Genomic DNA, 9,167 nt, shown 5'->3' on the forward strand with positions numbered 1-9,167 from the left:
GGGAGGGGACACAGCTGGGACAGCTGACCCCAACTGACCAAAGAAGGGATATTGGGGTATTCCATACCATATAACACCATGCCCAGGAGCAAAATGGGGATGGAGGGGGAGGAAGCCATTTCTAGGAGACTGGCTGGGCATTGGTCATCCTGTGAGAGGTGGTGAGTACATGCCTTTGCATTTACTGTTTTTTTTTGGGGGTGGTCCCTCTTTTCTTCCTCTTCTGGTGCTTATTAAGCTAGCTTTATCTCGACCCATGGGTCTCCACGCTTTTGCTCTTCCTATGCTCTCGCCCCACCCCACTGGGGGTAAAAGGAGTGTGCAAGTGGTTGTGTGGGGATTTGCTGCTGGCTGGGGTCAACCCACCACAGATGGCATAGAAGCATTTGTAGGACTAACATCTACAGCTATCAGTCAACAACACGCTTAAACAAAAAGTTTTAAATATGAGCTTATTATTTGTCATAAAATGAATGGGATTGCTTAGGTGCTTAAAATTAAGCACATGATTTAAGCATGTTATTAAAATGAACCCAAATAATAGACAGGGGCAGATTGACCCACTCGCTTAAAATGAGAAAAACATAGGATTGAATTGCATGTGGCAAAAAAATTGGGACAGATACTTGGCCTTCTCTGTATCTGTGTGGTATTCAGCCCATTGTAAGTGTAGTCTATAACCAGCAATTACTACAACAAAAGAACTCTGCTAGCATTTTTGCTGTGCCGTGAAGGAATGTTACAGGTACAGCAGAGCCCTGCCTGAGAGCTTCCAGACCTGCAGGGCTCTAGACACTGTAGAAGGAGGTGGCATTTCACCCTGATGAGTTGCTCGCCCAAAAACTATTAACTTCAGATATCTCAGAAGGCAGAGCACCGTGGTGGATCACGTACTTAATACTCATATTACACATCAGGTTAGTAATTACAGCCTCTGAAGAGACACTGGGATGTATCCAGTCTCGAGTTATTTTCTGTATTTGTAACCTTTAGAAGTTGAGCTGAAAGCATAGAGAACTAGCCTGCTGTTGTGTCCCCTTGAAATACTGATTTATATGGTATATAACAATCAGCCTATAATATAAAGCCTTTTGGGGATGAAAAGTCTTGGGAGTGAAATATAGTTACTGCCTTGCCACATGAGAAGTGGGATGAAATTTGATGTTGGTCCTTGAAGACTTCATTATCTGCTCGCCTCCGTGTTCTCCAGTCTGTGCAGTTTGGTGGGAATGCCTGTGAAACTCTCACGCAGCCAGGCGTAAGGAGAGTGACCTTTGTTGGCCATGTACAGGAATGTAATCAATATTACACACCACATAAAATGTAGCTTTGCCGTTAGAGGGGATCAGCACAGATTCAGCTATGCTGGTGGATTGCAGCCTTGTATTTTGGAACAATTACAGTCTCCATCTGAAAACAACCAGCTTTTGAGCAAATCCACAGAGACAGCACTGCTAAAAAACCATCTGCCAATGGCTTGCAACTCTTTTGCTTCATTATATTCAGTTTGTGTATACATTGGCTTTCTCTTAGTAGGATATGAGCAAAATAAAAGCCATCCCCCAAACTAGATACTCTTCACATCCTGGTACTTCTAGCCTGCCCGTACCAATCTCTGTCAAGATCTACCAAGAAGATAGCACATGCACAAATCTGTATCTCCTTCAGTGACAATAAATGAATGAACTGCTATCAGTCTGCCTTCTGCCTTCTTTAGGCTGCCTAGTGTGGAGCTATGCCTCAGTCTGACAGCCAAAAGGGTTGGTAAGTGAGTGCTGTTGTAATCGATTTGAATAAAAGCTTTTGATATATTAAACTGTACTTTCTTTCTATCAGATGACAAAGCCTACTGGTCAAATAGAGCTTCCCTCTCCTTCTGTTGGCACTCCTCCCTTCATTCCTCCTGTCCTGCTGCCGACGTCCCCTCTTGCCAAATCACTCTGACCCACATTCTGAATCTCTGACTACCCTTCAAGGATCAGTCTGTGGTCATCCTGCGTCTGTTTTGACAGGCGGCTTTGCCAAACGCGTGTTTTCCAGCGAAGGCTCTCATATATGCTGACAGCGTTGCTCTCCCGTCTGCCATCCCACCACATCTGTCAGCAGCGCAGCCTGGGGCAGAGCGTCATCTGCTGAAGGTGGGCAGAGTTTTATTGGCTTGGGTGGTGTTTACCTTCCATGTTTTTAAATAGAGCATTCTCTCCTCTCCCAAGACCTCTGCTGAGAATGCTTTCTTTCAACACATGTACTTGTTACATGAGGTTTCCATTTAGCTGAGACTCTTAGGAAGAATTAGACACCCTCTCGTAACTGGTACTGCTGGTACAACTGCAAATTCAGTTGTTACACTTCATCTGGACTACAGAGATATAATTTAGTCCAACCTTGCACATAAAGCTACTAAATAGTTTTTTGTAACCAAGCAGTCAGAACAATATTGCAATGTAATTTTCCACAATCAACTGTGTCAATTGTACCAAGGTTATGGGGGTTACCTTCTAGAGGTGGTCGGGCAAGAGCAGCGTCTTCCCATTACAACTGATAAATGGCTACATGATTTGGCACCAGATTATTCAAGCAGACAAATTAACTTCAAATATTAATACATTCAGCAGCCAGTCAGACAAATTGCTTGTTCTACAAGTGCCAGAGTGGTCATGGGGGGGATTTTCCTTCTGCTTTCAGGAAACCTAACCTTCAGAGCAGTGCTCTGCCAGGCCAGCAAGCCCATCAATCAGCTAATGAAGTTGGCAGCAGTTAAACAGATTTTCTATTCTCTCTGGAAAGAGGGAAAAAAAAAAGAAAAAAAGATTTGGCCTCCTTGGCCAACTTGGCCAATGTCTACCAGGATTGTCAGAAAGCTGTATTTCAAATGAAACACACATGCCAAGGCTCTGACTCGGTCATTAAATCGTGGCCACCTGACCGAGGACCCTGCTAGGAGTCTGCCTGCCCCCAAGATTGTTTTCCCATGGAGACAGAGACGGCCACAGGGTAAGCTGTCCTCAAAGGGGTCCGTCGGCCTCCACAGGCTGATGTAGATATAACAGGTAACAAGGGCCACCATCACCTCTCCTCTCCTCTCCTCTTGCATATTTTAAACCTAAATCCTCTCAGGAAGGACGACCCTGCTGGTAAGATTTAAAGTAACTTGCTATATGACAATATAACTTCAACAATTGGGGAAATGGAGTTTTATATATACATATATATAATTATAGCAGGATAGTTTAAATTTGAAATGCTCTTATCACTTAATGAGAATGACAAATGCCTGGATCACTTTAACTCTTTCCAGTTTTCAAGCTTTTGCACATTTATGTATTTTTCAAACAGCAATGTTCTCTTAAAACTGATGGTAACTGTGTTGAATATGGACTTAGAAGCCAGTCTATCGATGTAGCATATCACTAGATCAAATAAACTAAAAGGAAGAAAGATATTACCACACATGACACGATACTGGCTGTGTGAAGTAATTATTGTGCTCTTTGTACTCACTTAATTGTCTGGTTGTAGAGCTTCAAAAAACACTTCTAGTAAGGGAATATTTGAAGAAAGCCTTTAGGGGCAAAAACAGAAGCCAAGCTGACTGTTGCAACACAACCAAGATAAGATTACAAATATAAATTCCGTGTTCAACAGGCGGAAAATGTGTTCATAATTTTATCATTGTACTCAAGGCTTCCTTACAATTTATATCTTCGTTGAGTATAAATACATTTTCTATACAACATATGGCACTGAACTGAGCCAATCAGGAGGCACTGTTTGTGCTCTGAGCACTAAAGCAATTTCATAAATTATGCAATATATTTTGTCAGTAAATGTATAGATGGGAAAGTCATTAACATCACAAATCACACCTTGTTGCTGTATATGTTAGCATATTTTTTATTATAACTCACAGGTGTGAAGCTCTAAATACACTTCACATGGTGATGAGGTATGTGCATCCAACTTACTCAATTTGGCTTCCAGAAGACATTTAATGGTACCGACCCGCAGGGATGGGCTTGTTCCACCACTGGACTTGGAATTAGTTGCATTGCTGCTCCAGCAGCAAGCTGCAGCAAGCCACGCTCTACTACCCATGCAGTGCATTCACATTACTGACTGAGAGGGGCTTGGAGGTGCCAGCACATCCAAGGCACGAATACGCTTACAGACCTTCACCCTCCCGCATCCATCCCTATGCTGAATAAATACGGCTAAGTCCTTTTGGACAAGAGGCGTGTAACTGCTCCAGACTTGGTCTTCACACTTTAATTTAGATGTGAACAGCAATAATGTAATCTTAATTTTAAAAAAGGATTTTTATATCCCTAGCAGCAGGGATATAGTGTAGAAGATCCTTTATCAGTATCACATGGGCAATGTGCATATTTAACTTGATGAAGAGATTGTCTTCCCTCAGAAGAGACCACAACAAGATAAAACCTCCATGAATTGTCCTGATTGCTTGAGATCGAAGGGCAGTTTTGGTGCCTCGAGTAAGTGCGTGCATCTCTGAGACTTCACAACTGCTTTGCTCTCCCCCGACAAGCCCAGGACCCCGCTGGGAGAAGGCTGTCCAGAAGGACACACAGAGGCAAGCCGGTGCAAACAGCAACTGGCAAACACCTCCAGCCTTGCTGAAGTTTGCTCCTGGCGTATTAGGAAGCGTAGCCTTTTTAGGATATTTTTCCAGACAGACCTCTCTGTGAGTGAGTTCATTACAGGACAGACCTTGCATCAACCAGCACTGCACTGCAGGCTCAGACGCAGCATGCACAGGACATGGCGTGCTGCTCTGCAGGCATCTCCTCCGAGCCCCGGGGCCGCGGCCCTGGCATAGTCCCCTGCCGGAACAGTGGTGCTATAAAACGGGCAGCAAAAAGGTCAAGAGAAGCTGCAGGTCCTCTGAAGGCTGTTAGTAATTAATGGGAGGAGGCTCACAGCAGCCAGGCCAGCACATGAAACCCACCTTCTGCCTGCTGACCCCAGGCTGCGCTTCTGGCCCTAGGAAAGCAGACAGCAGAGAGGGAAAGCCGAGCTGCGCTGCACGCGGTGGGTGGACTTTGTTTTCCCTTTGTGGGGTTCATGCTGTTCACTGCTGCTCTTCTTGGCTCCTTCCCAACTTACCTTCCCAGCAGCTATGTGGATGTTTTACAGAAAGAAAGGGTAGCATCCAAATTAAACTCTCTCCCTGCAAGGTACCACAAATCACCCTCATCTTCTTGCTTACATTAGACTTTGTGGTGTTACCATTTTTGGGTTGAGTTCTTTAAATGCAGTTCTTTTACCATAAGCACATCCACACATATCTATATCTGTTTTGATATGGATTTTTTGCTTATGGAAAAGGGCAACTGCCTATGAGTAGTTTAACTCATTTGTATTACTTGCTGCCTAGACAACTCTTCATAGATTTATTCAAAAATCAAACTGTTGTGACTTCAAACATTTCTTCAAAAGGAAATTATTTTTTCACTATAGTGTTTCCACTCCACACCCCCTGCCCCAAACTATTCTAGTCCGTGAGCACGTTTTTATGTCTTGTTTGGAAGGAAAACCCACCACCCTCCAAACAATGAGAAGGGTTCAGCATTTGGCATGAAAGGAAAGGCAGTGGGGGAAAACCCATTGAAAATTTTCACAGGAAAAGACACTGCAGGCACCCCATTTTGTCTGCAATTGCCAGACCTGGGACAAGCTCACATTTCTGATTTCGCTTCCAGGAAGCTTGTGCTAAGCAGCAGCACCACCTTGCTCTTGTACGTAAAACCCAGTCTCATCAATATTTTTCCAACAGATAGTCACTGTATTAAAGAGTTTTCAAGAGATATCAATCTTCAAAGCCCAGCTTTCATCAGTGAAATACATTTACAGAAATAGCCTCTTCTCTGATTCCCTGTCTCATGGGTTAAGTAGCTTTGAGCCTTGAGTCGAGAGAGAGGAAGAGGGAGGTCAAAACTACCCAACTTCATAAGGACACTCTCCCTCCCTGTATGGCAGAGTGTTTATAGTTGATGCCAGCCTACTCAGCTGGAACAGCATCACTAATCTGAGCATCGTGCTCCTGTTTGCAAGAACTTCTTAGAGTATCTGACAGCAGCAAAGCGCTGGCTCTTCAGTGCCGCCCCACTGCCCGAAGGCGCCTGTGCTGCAGAGGGCTTCAGTTCCTGCTGTGGGGACCCAAACAGCAGGACCTCTCCAGTCACTCAGCCTCAAGCAGCTGCGGTGGGCACGTGGTGCAAAACACAGCACTGCCACACAAGTGTCCTGGGGTTAATGACTTCACTAATGATGCATCCTTCTGGGGAGCTTCTGGTACTGGCACCCACTGCCCACTGTCATCCGTGCCCCATCGCGCTGCGGGGCGAGGGAAAAAGACCCCCCCTTGTACGCAGCCATGCAGGAAACACTTCTGCCTCTCTGAAGGATGGCTCTGAATGATAAACGGTATAAGCCAGGAATTTTGGCAAATTAAAAAGTTTAATTTATGATGCTGCATAATTCTAGCTGCTTAGCAGGTGTGATATTACTTGCTTATTTGAAAGCCAAAAGAGGTGAATTAGATGAAAATGTGTTTTGTAGAAGGCTGTTAATCAGAAAGGACCACTGGCTCCATCAAACCCCAGGTGTTTTCACCCAGTGGACTGTGCCACCAGCAGAGACCTCCCAACCACACAAGTTCACAGCTGCCCATGAGGGCTGTTCGCCTCGTTGGTTTTGGCAGCAGCTGACAGGTCTTTAACAAGGCAGCTTTCCCTCAGAAGGGCTCAGCTCCTACCGCCTTTTCCCCCAGCACAAGAGCTGATCACTGATTCTCAGCAGGAACTGGCACAGCTCCTTGTCTTATTCAGTATCCTACAAATAGCTGCTGAGCAAAGCAATTCTGGAGAAAGAGAGAGAATAAGTCTGGAGCCATTCCCGCCCTGTGTCATAGCAAAGTTCATCAGCCAGGAGATTTCTTTTGCATCCAGAAAGAATAACATTAATCTCTTTAACAGAAGAAAATTAGTTTTTCTGGGTGGCAAGGTTTTGCTATGACTCACGGTTGCTACTATACTTGCTCAAAAAATCTAAAAACACCTGAAAAATGAGTTGCGGAAGGTCCAAGACTTTCAGAATAGAAATTGCTACAATGTATATAAAGGAATAAAAGGCACTTTCCAGGTCTACAAGTGGCTTTAGTCAACCAAATTTGGGATTAAATGTTAATACTACGGAGGAAAGAGGGAATTAAGTGTTTATAAGAAGTTAGAAAAAACTAATGTTGGCACTCAGTGTAAGGCATCAAGGGCTCAGGGGTCTGTCCTGGGCCACACCACAGACCCACGCTGGTCCTTTAGCTTGGTTGTGTCACCTCGCATTTCTTCAGGTGTAGGACACAAAGAATAAAAAGATCATACCTACCCTATTATTTAGTAATTCTTCGGAAGCTGCTAGTACACATGTCACGTGCACAGCCATGAGATATCTTTAATTCAGCAGCTGTGAATACAGGAGATGGCAAAGCAAAGTGACCTTTTATGTGGTGTGGCATAGAGACTGTTCCTTGCTCCCTTCCCCTGGCTCCGAGCAGGGCAGGGCACTGCCACCCCACCTGCCTTATCTGAGGATGTGGGTTACCTGTCTGCTTATTTTCAAGAAGTAATCTTTTCAAAAGGTGCAGCTTACCTGAGAGGTGGGAAGAAAGTGCTATTTGTTATTGAAGAGAAATAGAAATGGGAGTAAAAATCAGTAGAGCAAAGCTGTATTTGAAGCCTAGTTTCATCAGCACCCTGCAGACAGGACCTTCCTGTGACATGATATGAAATGTTCCTGCATACTTCTTAAAATACCCTTTTTCTGTGCTATGTGAGTCGGATTGCTAATTTTTCTTCTCTTCAATTCCCATCTCTACAGGTCTGTGCTGGCTTCTCAGCCTTCCAAGCAGAGCATGGCTGTCAGAGAAAGCAAGCTGTAAGGTAGAACCAAAACCCACAGCCCAGAGGGTCCCCAGTTGGGTGATAAGATGGGTTGAACCGGCAGCCAGCCGGTCAAGAGGTCTCCTCTCGTTCTCTGAACCAAGGTCCGTGCCAACTTCACCATGCCACTCCTTCCAGGCACACAATTCAATCCTGCTGTGTTTCCTTCCCCTTCTCACAGTGTATTAGGTTTGGTTTGGTTTTTTACGGGGTGTCTGGGAGGGGGGTGTTGCGGAGTGAATCTGAGGCTGAGGGGAAATTCATCTTCCTACTAATTCCTGCTCATATTTCTAACTCAGTTGAATCTTCTAATTTACTGTCACCTCCACCTCTCATAACAGCTCCCTAATAGGGCATGAAATACCAGTGAAATTAACACTGGATTTTGAAGAGCCCAGTGCAAATACCTCCTTCTGGTTTGTCATTGTAATTTATTTTTTGAACTTTCTTTCCCTCTTCTTAAGTCCTTGATTCAGTCCTCGATTCAGTCCTCAGCTCTCATGACCATTTCTTTGCAGCTCAGATAGATAGCTACTCATTTTTCACACCAGATGTTGTGACACACTGTATCAAACACCTTACTGAAAGCTCAGAGCTGCTTAATCGATTTCATTCCCATCATCCATTAGTTTAGTAATTCTATCAAAAAATAATCTAGCTTGGGTGGTACGATTTGTTCTTTGTAAACCTGCACAGGTTTTTTTTTTTTTTTTCTGGGGGGTTTTCTATCTCCCAGACATGTAAGGAGCTCTTTTGCCCTTAGTATTCCATTGCTGAATGACAGAATGCTATTAGACTCACCAGAAGGCACACTCTGACAGCCGTGGCAGGTAGGAAGAGGTCGCAGGATCCTTCCAGTCATTTTACTGCAGTATGATGGGAATCAGTAGACTAGATTTCAAGACAAGTGACCTCCTATAGCACATGGGGAATCTGGTGGTTTCAGTCCTATCATTGCAAGAACCCTGATTACTGCTTTCCCTCCCAACAGTTTTATATCTAAGTCCACCTGAATGTTTTCGCCACCTTCTGAAATCCCAGAATCCATTTCACAATGCATTACAGAGCCTTTGCTTTTAACCCCATAGGGTAACACTCAATGTTCCCAAACAGCAAAGCCTTTTTGTATCATCTCAATCAAGCTATCAGCAGACAGCAGTTTTTAAGAGAAACATTTTAAGAGGAATTATTTCTCGTTTCCTTCCACTGAGA

This window comes from Platalea leucorodia (assembly GCF_965183815.1).
Source record: "Platalea leucorodia genome assembly, chromosome: 1".
In the NCBI taxonomy this organism is placed as follows: Eukaryota; Metazoa; Chordata; class Aves; order Pelecaniformes; family Threskiornithidae; genus Platalea; species Platalea leucorodia.